Below are 10,868 nucleotides of genomic sequence, written 5' to 3'. Positions count from 1 at the left end.
CGCAGTCGGTAGGATTCGAACCTACGCTCCCAGAGGGAATCTGATTTCTAGTCAGACGCCTTAACCGCTCGGCCACGACTGCTACTTGGTGATTTTTATATTCGAACAGCTAATTTTGCCAGTTTAAAAGTGAAAGGCTTTTAGTGCACTTACATATGGCGAAAACCTTAATTGTATCATTGAGAATTTTAATACTTCTAAAAGGCTGTTGTAAATGTTTTGTAATCTTTATGAATCGGTTTTAAGATCAGCGCCAGACTGAGGACTGAGAAGTTTGATGAAGAGTGGGTGGAATGCATCATAATCTAGCCTAGCATTTTCTCAAACTAAGTGTGATGAAGTCGGCTTTTAGTCTAACTAGGATGCAGCTTATTAGGTAGGTACCATTTTTTTACATAAAGCAACTGTTTATCTAACCATCTCAATCCTACCCAGGCAACCCAATGTCTGTTGGTATGACTGGTTATCAGACTTTCTGCCTATACGTAACGACTGCCAAAGATGTACAAAATTAAATGACAGCCAGGATCCATAGTTGAATGTGCCTTTGAAAACTCAGAGGAACATATTACCATCTTAAGATGTTCACCCATCCAGAGACCGACAGCGGCAAGCTGTCTGTTATATGCTGTTACTTAGGTACAAGTTCTTCAAGACTGAGCAAAATGGTCTGAATTAAAGAGAATTCACTCAAGAGACTGCAAAACACAATAAACAGATTTATTTTCTCACGAAGAGCTGAAACACGATTTTCGTAAAATAGGTCAAACTAAAAATAAAGTTTTCACACCCAAAAGAGTTCGCAGTCGGTAGGATTCGAACCTACGCTCCCAGAGGGAATCTGATTTCTAGTCAGACGCCTTAACCGCTCGGCCACGACTGCTCCATGACAGATTTACAAATTATACGTTTAGATCTTCACATACCTATGTTTACTTTCACTTTTTTAATGAAACTTGTTTGTAAGCGCACGCGTCGGTGAAAGGCGCAATGATTTGTTAATATCCACCGGAGACTTATAAAGTACAGTTCATCGTTACTCGTACCCGTAAAAGTAAATGGGTGAATGGTAATATAATAAACTATATAGGTACTGACAAATATTTGTAGGTTTATAGGATCCTTCAGCATTATGATGTGATGATGATAATGATATATGCAGAACAGAGTGTTCTGATGACGAAAAAAATATTTCCATGTCCAATGATATAATGTTTTTAGGTATATACCTATTAAATTTCAAATAGACATAATTATTCATTGACAATGTGTTTGAGTTCTGTAATATTAAACTGCGTATATTTGAGTTTCAGCTATTAAAAGCTTCAAATCTATCATTGTGTGAAGGACTATGAATTTACTGTTTATTTTAAATTCCATCAACTCTATGAATAGCGTCAATGGATTATTACAAAATCCAGACTATTTTTGTATTTAGATACTCGTGTAAAATTATCAATTCAACGTAAAATTATTATCGTGTATTTATTTCAGTTGTCAATTAATCAATTAAATATGTGATGGGTATTTGAAAGGATTATTAAGATTAATGTTATCATTATAATTTATTTTATGCTGTATCATTTACGTAACAGATTTAAAATGGTTATTAGTGCAAATATTTATTTTAATCATAATATTATCAGGCGTATTTAGTTAGAGTGGTATAGCAGCTCTGTACACAAATTAAAATCTATTGAAATTTACAACTATAGTAGTAGGTACAGTAAAGTACTGTCAACTCATCTTCTTTGTATAAGAATACGCAACTACCTTATATAATTAATAAAGCTAAATTATAAAGATTATGAAAATATACAATCTTGATTTTTCAAATAACTAACTACCATTTTTATCAAAAACTATCTATTTTCCCACGGTTTCACGCGCTATCTGTGGGAACTGCTGCCCGTTCCTGGATAAAATATAGTCTATGTAATTTCCAACTGTGAAATAATTTTTCAAATCGGTACAGTAGTTTCGGAGCCTCTTTATTATATAAGTAATGAAGTATAGATAAATAGTATAGGTTAAAATTTAGTTCGAAATAAGATCTAAACTTACCCATAAACAGTGAAGATAATACACAAAACAATTCTCCCAAACTACCTATAAGCAGAAACGTCAGAATTTTAAAAGGCTTCTACTACATTTCCTCGTGCACTTTTATATTCGTGCTGGTCTGCCTATAAATCAAAACTTGCTTCTATATAGTAGGAACAAAGTTTCGTCTGAGAGTCGGAAACGCGAAGCTGTTTCTTAGGTAATTTTATTCTATGAAAGTAACGTAGAATTTCAATGAGAATGTGCACTTCATATTGTTGCTTTGTTAAGACTAATTAGTTTAGGTGTATTGTTTGTGTTGTGTTTGTTTATATTTCATGTAATATTTTTTGGTTGGGATTTTTGGGCTGTTTTAAATTCTGCTTTACGTAATTCTCCAAAGATTGCTGCTGATTACGTTAATGGTTTGTTGTAACCTTTTCTAAGATCGTAGATTATTTAGATCACTTTTAACTCTGTTCTAGAATATCTACTAACCAGGATGGATTCCTACAAAGGAACGGTCGACATATTTTATTGTTCTGTCTTTTATTATTATTGTTCATCGAGTTGATTTGAATTTGTTCCTTGTTTGTTTTGTTGGAACTGTTAGCGATACTTACACAATTGGAGCCTTACAATCAGCTCACCTACGTCATCAGTTGAACCTGAACAATTGAACCATTGTCATGAACCCTCTCTTAACACTCGCGGTTTACATTCTCACGGAACAATAAAACACCACTCTTTACACTCGAGTATAGAGTGCGTCACACCTTTCTTTATTGACCGACTTTGGAATAGGGGCGGATCCAGCTCTTAAAATAGATTGGCACATTCATCGGAAGTGGTTTAAAAAAAACACATTAATTAAATTTAAAAAAGTCGTGGTGGCCTAGTGGGCAAAGAACCAACCTCTCGAGTATGAGGGCGCGGGTTCGAATCCAGGTCAGGCAAGTACCAATGCAACTTTTCTAAGTTTGTATGTACTTTCTAAGTATATCTTAGACACCAATGGCTGATAAAAAGGTGAAGGAAAACATCTTGAGGAAACCTGGACTATATAGTCTGAAATCACCAACCCGCATTGAGCAAGCGTGGTGATTAACGCTCAATCCTTCTCCGTGTGAGAGGAGGCCTGTGCCCAGCAGTGGGACGATAAATAGGCTGTAACTAATTAAATTCAGGCACTTGAGGGAATGGTTGGGTCTATGAAAGAGTACATAAGGAAATATATAAATAATAAGTACTTAAGAGAGTAGGTACACAAAAGGAGTTTATCGGGGTAGTACTTATGGAAAAATAATAAGGGAGTACCTAAAAATAAGAAACAAGTGCGATTCCAGAAATAATTTAAGGTTGTGGGAATTCCCACAGTTCCTACCCACTACGGTAGATCCGCCACTGGTTTGAAAAGGGTGGAATCAATTCCTTCCTTTATTTTTAAAGTGGGTACCTATGTGCAGGAGTATCTTTTCTGTGACCTACTTAGGTATGTACGATTCATTCTTGTTGGAAAGAGGGGTATATTTTTTCTGTTATTCCATAATTATCAGAAAAAGCAATGTGACAAAATATCATATTTAATTTTCCAAAACCATCATCCTCCTTCATTATTTCTATAAACCGCTGCTTTACATTATAGGTACATTAACAACATACCAAAGTTGCCCATAACATACCATATAATCTAACCACTTGATCTAACCACTAGTTACCATATCCATATGCCTCCCATGCAGACCGCCAAAGCACCTGGTAACGATTAACACTAACATAGTGGCCTGGTGAAATATTAGGGAGCCACCTAAATCAGTTTATGAGGTTGCAATCAGCGGCCAGCCGGTAACGTTTGTTTTACGCTGATTGTGCCCTGTTTGCTCCGGGACACTCGCTTCGACCACTGTGCGGGTAGCTCAGAAGAATTAGTTTAAAATCCCGTGGATAAAAAAAAACTCATTATTTGACTCACAACAGTTGTAACTGTAAAACGATCCCCAACATAGTAACTACGTTCAGAGTCGACTTCTAGTTTAAGCAAATACAGCTGAGTACCATAATGTGCCATTTGAGTGTTCAATTGCCGTGCCACATGGAGAGACTGCCTATCTAATAAGTAGGTATCTAATCCTCTCAATACCTGATACCCTTTGTAAGACTGGTTCGAGATCATCAATGGTTCGTGAGATTAATGCAGACAACAGACTCTTCAGATTTATACTATTATGGGTTAAATGGTTTTACTGTACATTTTTCCATGTGTGATGGACGGTACATTTGGACATGTCCAAACTACAACGACTGTAGGTAATTAGTTTTGCAGCTACATTTTCTCGATTGATGTCACCGCCTGTTGATTGGCTTTTGAACGTTGGTTACCGTTATTATTTCAATATTTTCGGCATATAGTGTGAATTCTGTGAATTTATTAAGCAAAATTTAATTAGTGACTTTTTGAAAATATTTTTGGAGTTTTCTCACCCTTTGTAATGTAATAAAACATAAGATTACTTTTGAACTATGCTTATGCAGTAGCAATTTATCCAGTTTTTGTTCCGAATATGATCTGTCAATGATGAATTTCAGGAGTAAAAAAGGTGTTCGCAGTCGGTAGGATTCGAACCTACGCTCCCAGAGGGAATCTGATTTCTAGTCAGACGCCTTAACCGCTCGGCCACGACTGCTACATGGTAAAAAATCAGAAATGACGAACATATTCGCTATTAGAAAGTAAACAAATTTTTAATGGCTCAGTTGGCAAGAAATGAAGGTAATTTAATAATTTGGTTAATAGACACGATGAGATCCACTAGCAACGCTCCAAATTACGCAATAGAGTTGATGTAATACGTATGCTATGGTGATGATCTCTAGAATATTATAATAACGTACATTTAGTATAAGTACAAAAGATTGTTGGACATGGGCACACGTAAAAGTTTTTGTTACAGGTTTTCATTAAGTTTAATTATCCATATTCAGAGCCTTTTTTTACATTTACATCATGTAAGTATTCTCTGGGGGTGGGCAGATGTGTAACGTGTACTCATGTGAAGCCAATTATAGTATCTTTGTAGCCATGAAGCTTGAACCAGAGCTCGTTACTAAGAATCCAAATCCACATCCTTAGGTCTGTAGGTTTGCTAATAAGAATTCCTCAATAGAAAACCACTAACATTATTATGTTTTTTTCATTCCAAGCCTCCGCATTATCGTCTTTATTATAGCGAAGGCAAAGGCACATGTATTAATACTTGACGTAACATCGAATTCCCTAACAAAAGTACACACTGGATAATCATATTGTACCTACTTGGCATCTGAAGGGCTCTCCAGAACTTTCTACAGAACACAATAACGGGAAAGTAACAACATTGCAAATAACGACATATTTGAACTGAAAACGTTGTACTAAGAGATAATAAAATGGATGCCAAGTATGCTTTGAGTCGCGCACTAAATGCGACGACGCTCTGCCTCTAATCGCCAAAGAGAATTCTTTGACTTCGCTATCGAAAGGGAACATACATTGCTGCTACATGTTATTTGCTCGCTCTTTGCTAGAATTCAAGATTAATTGCAGTACAACTCTAGCTTCACATAAGTAGGAATTATATTATTCTTATTAACATACAACGGTTGTAACGTAAAGACGATTTAGAAATAGAAAGTAGTATCATCTGAACAGAGGCCTCCCCCTTACATCTCCACATGTACCGGTTGGAAGCGACCTGCATCCAGTGTCTTCGACGTCCTGAAATCATATACCTACATATAATTTTCAACTTCCATCGGAAGTGGAGGGGTTTCTATAAGAACTAGGTAAAAAGGGCCAGCACGAAGTGATGATTAACTAATGGATCTCGCCTGTGGGTTAAGACCACATTTTGGCCATCTTTAAATTTTCACACTCGGTTATATGTCGGTACCATCAAATCACATTCCAAAAATTAAAAATTCCCTCGAAACTCCCATTCAATTTCCTGTGTACTTCCACGTATACATAAGACAGACCCCGGATTCGCCGACGCAGCATTGAGCAGATCTCAATTATTTCTGTGGAGGAAGCCATCTTTGTTACCCGGGTAATGGCTAGCCCGGGCACTACCCGGGTACCGACCGGTTATAGCTTCAATAATTGCTACCACCTTTTCTGCTTGGTTAAGGTACCAGGTACGTGTGGTCGTGTGCTCTCTGATTGTCATTGGTTAATTATAATTCGTATTTGGAAGGTTTGATTTGGTAACGGTAATTGTCTTGCCCAATTACTGGAAGTATTATCTTAAATATTATTTGATAAATAATCAAAAGGTACTGAAAAATGTTCGAGTAGCTGCTTATAAAGTAGAGCGTTGACTAATGTCCTAGATTTTGTGAGTAAATGCTAGTTTACAACGTAATAGTATTACGTTGCAGGTATGAAATTACATACAACAGGGTGTTCCAAAGTCGTATTAACTGCAACAAACATATTGAAGGTAGGTGCACCTACAAACATATTTCAGGTCAGAGTTTTTTTAAATACATATTAATTGGGGTCTACAACCGTTGGTATCTTGTCTATTTGTTCTTCAATGTAATTTTTATTTCTAAATCGGTTCCATTGCGTAACATAAGCGGTATGCATGTCTGTATGTACAAATTATTAAATAACCTTCACTTTTTGCCACCTAAACCAATAAAAGTAATCTAGCTTCGGTTAGCGAATATGATAATAATTTCTAAGCTATCACCACGGAGCAGTCGTGGCCGAGCGGTTAAGGCGTCTGACTAGAAATCAGATTCCCTCTGGGAGCGTAGGTTCGAATCCTACCGACTGCGAACTCTTTTTAAACACCGTTATTTTAGTTGTCTTAAATGATTGCGTAAACAAGTAGAACCTATTTAGCCGTATTTAGATAATTAGCCATCGCAGATTTATTTTTAACTAGTGCTGAGTTTAATTACCTCATGATAACTTATGTAGGTCACAAATACTGTTGTGGTCCCTCACATCTAAAAAGTTACACGCGCTCCTGGGTCTGTCATACGTGGTACGTATAGTAAATACATAAATCGGTTAATGAATTAAGCGACACGGTGCCATCAGCGCTGTTTGATTATTAGCTGGGCGCAGTACATAATCTGTAGCATTATTATATTATCTGTAATCTCCCATTATCGCCCGCGGTGACGTTGTATTGTAAGGCCATTATTTACTATTTACAATTTCGAATATTTCATTAAAATTATTCATTTTTTTTTTTATTTGTGGCTTTTTATTCCAATTTTAATTTTGCAACCATTTTCATTTCAGTAACAGTTTAGCTAAAAGGCGTTTAAATAATGACGGTAAACAGTAGCAAGCATACTTAATTTATTAATAAAGGATTTCCTTCAGTTCCACATAAGCACCTTCGATCGTCATTGCTATTAATAAATAAATAACGAGACAAATAGGGCGCGTGAGGCGCGGCGGGTCCCACAGGGGCCCCGGCGGGCCCCGGGTGGGCTTAAAACGCATAGCCACAATCAGCGGAGCTCGTTAAGTATAATTCGATCGCTCACCGCCGGTGCTCACTAATCACCCGTTCATTTACATACAATTCATTTGTTTTGGTCAAGTGATGGTCGCCGACAATCGGTTGACTATCGAGTTCTAGACTTCGAAATATATCGATTGGTTTAAATCGAATAATTTGTTCATTAGAATCATTTTTTTTAAGTACCTGACATTTTTACTAGTCGTAACGAATACGAATTCAGCAAAATCATTTACCTAGCAAGTCAGTTTTTCCCCAGTGTTGTTTGCTATGAAGGTCTCTCTTAGGGGTAGATCTGAGAACTATGATGTTGTAAGAAATATGTTGTGTAGCCGTTACTTACGGGGAATCAAAGTTTATAGGAATCGATTCATCATAAACACCTGTATGTGTTAGTTCGGAACAAACTTCCTACCCGTTCTATGAAGGAGTTACGGAAATATTTTTATTTCTTGGCTATTCCATTTTTGTTTCGTTCACAACTTGTTGATTTTAATAGAAACTTCATTTATGAAACAATCACTGATAGTCGGCTTCATAATCACAATTTGTACGCAGTTATTTAGTAACAGGATCAATGTTATATATGACTTTGATTAAATCGCTTTGATTCGATTAAGTTCAAGTCGAATAAAACATGAATCGCTTCACATCCCTAGCCCGTAGCGTGTGACGTCACAACGCTACAATTTGGCGCGGAATTGTTTGATGCCATTTTAGATTTGTCTACATATTAGTTTAGGAATTCTCTTAGTTATGGCTCCGCTACACTCTCATAAACTTTACTATCTACATAGTTTTACACTGTCGGGTGTTAAAACAGTCACTCGTGTATTTCGTTTGTTTTACTATTTTGTGATACAAAATATCCGGGTTCACAAACGAATTTTGCTATTTTTTGAAAATTATTATCTGTTTTCAGGATTATTTTATATGCTAGCAACTGACTTTATGAAAATTAATGAAATAGATAGGTACTATTGTGAGTAATTTAGATATATTTAGCCGCATTTTTATTTTACTTAATGAATCAATCCCAAGACACTATTCCAGCAATCTCCGCAAAATACCAAAAAAAAATCAGTCGTCATTTACAACAAAATCTTCAGACTTTTCATAAAAAATCTAGTTTTCCCACCTTACTCAAAGGCTCCAACTAAATCTACATAACATAGTTAGTTAGTAATAAACTTGTAGCTATACACGCGAGTCCTTGGAGGGACACGGAGTACGGAGTAAATTCAAAGGGTTTAAAATCTACGCAGGTGCACTATACAAACTGACACGGTAGGACAACTTTGTGTTACTACTGAATTTTAAATGATATTCTGTTAACGGTAACTGGCTGTTGGATTTGTAACTGCATATTTTGTTTGTTTGGTAGCTTTGAAATCGTAGTAATGGTAGAATAAAAAAAAACTGTTAACTGTTTACGCTTTCACGTAAACTGATGTGTGCCGTAGAGATTACTTGAAATGTGGGAAAAGAAATCAAATGGTTGCATTACATAAATAAATAATTAAGAAAACTAACACATTAATTAATAGGTATCTAGAGACAAAGATATATTTTGCGATGTCAAAGAGATAATTTCTGTCCACTCACCAAATACTGGCCGCATAGTAAAATTGGATCACGATCAGTCTTCGGGTCAACATAATAGTTGTCCATCGGGTCACTAATAGTGCCATTAAAATTGAAATTGTTGCAAGCTGTCAACTTCTACAACTTGATGACTAAGTTATTCTCTTGGAGATTATAATTTCTGACACAGAGACGAAAAGCGATGGACATTGATAATTAGACTGATTTATATATTGAGCACCTGTCAGTTAAAGATCGTAAATGATGTAAAACATATTTGTTTTCTGTAATTTTTATACTGTGACATATGCGTAGCTAAAAAAAAATCTACATATCTACATGTTCGTATGTCCCTGCTGTAAAAACGTACCGTATTTTTGCAGGTTTTGTTACGCACGTTCAGCCAAGGATTTTGTGGGGCGGGCGCTTAAAAAAATATTTTTAATAAGAGACGATTTTTTCTTTGATATACAAACGTTATTGAAGTCGTATTTAGACTCGCACGACTCGTGGATAAAGGAAATAATAATGCCAGCTTAAATTTTGCAATTGTATTTATAAAATATGTTTTTTGTTAGTTAAAATCATTATCATTTGATCCTATTGTTACATCGACTTAGATTACGAGTAATTGAGTTGCCATAGAAAATTTACCTTATTAACAATCTTGAATATAAGTTAATCCTTATTAATCCAAAAATTTTTAAAATGTGGATATTATCAATCGGCAGTAATATAATTGAATTACAATCATCGAACGCGCTATGCACACTGCGAGCCGTCATGATCATTCCAATAGTCACTGATTTAATAGCACTACTTGCTTTCATATCCACGGAATTATTGAGCTCCCACGATAATAACACGCAATTTCAATCCAGAATTAACGAGCAATCAATTATCTCAAAAAATATTCAGTTTGGGTGATTTTTAAAACGATTATACGCCGTCCGGCGCGTGGCGAATTTAATTTAAAAGTTTCACCAACATTTTCATAGTTGAGATGTGTTTGTCAATTTGTGGGCAGCTGTCTAATGTGACCTCTCGCAGGGCAATTAATAACATTTCGTTAGGCCGGCTCCTGTACTACGTAACTTTTAATCAGTGTATTCAGTTTATTTTCAGTGATTTCGTTTACCGTTTTATTTTCGGCGCAGATTGATTTTGTTGTTGCGGCTTGAAATTGAAAATGCCTGTGTACTGACTGATCAGTCCGACTGTTGTTGTTTGTATTAAGCATCGTAAAAAAATATGTATGGACTTTCAATTTGTTTTATCAATATTTGGTAGAGTGTCAGCAAAAAGTCACTGTTTCCGCCCGGGATCGAACCGGGGGCCTTGTGCGTGTGAAGCACACGTGATAACCGCTACACTACGGAAACTTGATATGTAAACCTAAATTAGCTATTTGTATTGACTTGTTACAATCTAAGGTCAACGTTGGCCACTGATTGAGATAATTGTACCAGAAGATACTTTATTATTATTTTAATAATGATGGTCTTATTTCGCTATAATTTTATCTGTTAATTAATTAATGTAACAAAAATAAATGCCATACTTTGAGTGTTTCAATTAAAATCTTAATGTATTTACTGCAGCTTCCTAGTAACGTAAATATAAAATGGGTTTAAAGAGACTGTCTAAACAGCATCCCGCAATATCTCCACCATGCTACAAAGCAAACCGTGTTCTAGATATTAAACCTTTTTATGAAAG

At 35.8% G+C, this 10,868-nt stretch overlaps 5 non-coding genes across 5 annotated transcripts; 1 reads left to right on the top strand and 4 right to left on the bottom strand.

Annotated features, from left to right (window-relative positions):
• Nucleotides 1–82, bottom strand: Trnas-aga (transfer RNA serine (anticodon AGA)). The gene has a single exon. It is a non-coding gene; the product is annotated as a tRNA-Ser (tRNA).
• Nucleotides 83–801: 719 nt separating this feature from the next.
• Trnas-aga (transfer RNA serine (anticodon AGA)) lies at nucleotides 802–883 on the bottom strand. Its single transcript has one exon. It is a non-coding gene; the product is annotated as a tRNA-Ser (tRNA).
• Nucleotides 884–4,645: 3,762 nt separating this feature from the next.
• Nucleotides 4,646–4,727, bottom strand: Trnas-aga (transfer RNA serine (anticodon AGA)). Its single transcript has one exon. It is a non-coding gene; the product is annotated as a tRNA-Ser (tRNA).
• A 2,055-nt stretch (nucleotides 4,728–6,782) lies between these two features.
• Nucleotides 6,783–6,864, top strand: Trnas-aga (transfer RNA serine (anticodon AGA)). Its single transcript has one exon. It is a non-coding gene; the product is annotated as a tRNA-Ser (tRNA).
• Nucleotides 6,865–10,458: 3,594 nt separating this feature from the next.
• Nucleotides 10,459–10,531, bottom strand: Trnav-cac (transfer RNA valine (anticodon CAC)). The gene has a single exon. It is a non-coding gene; the product is annotated as a tRNA-Val (tRNA).
• Nucleotides 10,532–10,868: the final 337 nt, after the last annotated feature.

The sequence above is a fragment of the Helicoverpa armigera genome, chromosome 6, assembly GCF_030705265.1.
Source record: "Helicoverpa armigera isolate CAAS_96S chromosome 6, ASM3070526v1, whole genome shotgun sequence".
NCBI lineage: Eukaryota > Metazoa > Arthropoda > Insecta > Lepidoptera > Noctuidae > Helicoverpa > Helicoverpa armigera.
The sequence above is the reverse complement of the archived record's forward strand: the minus strand, read 5'-3'. Positions and strand labels throughout refer to the sequence as shown.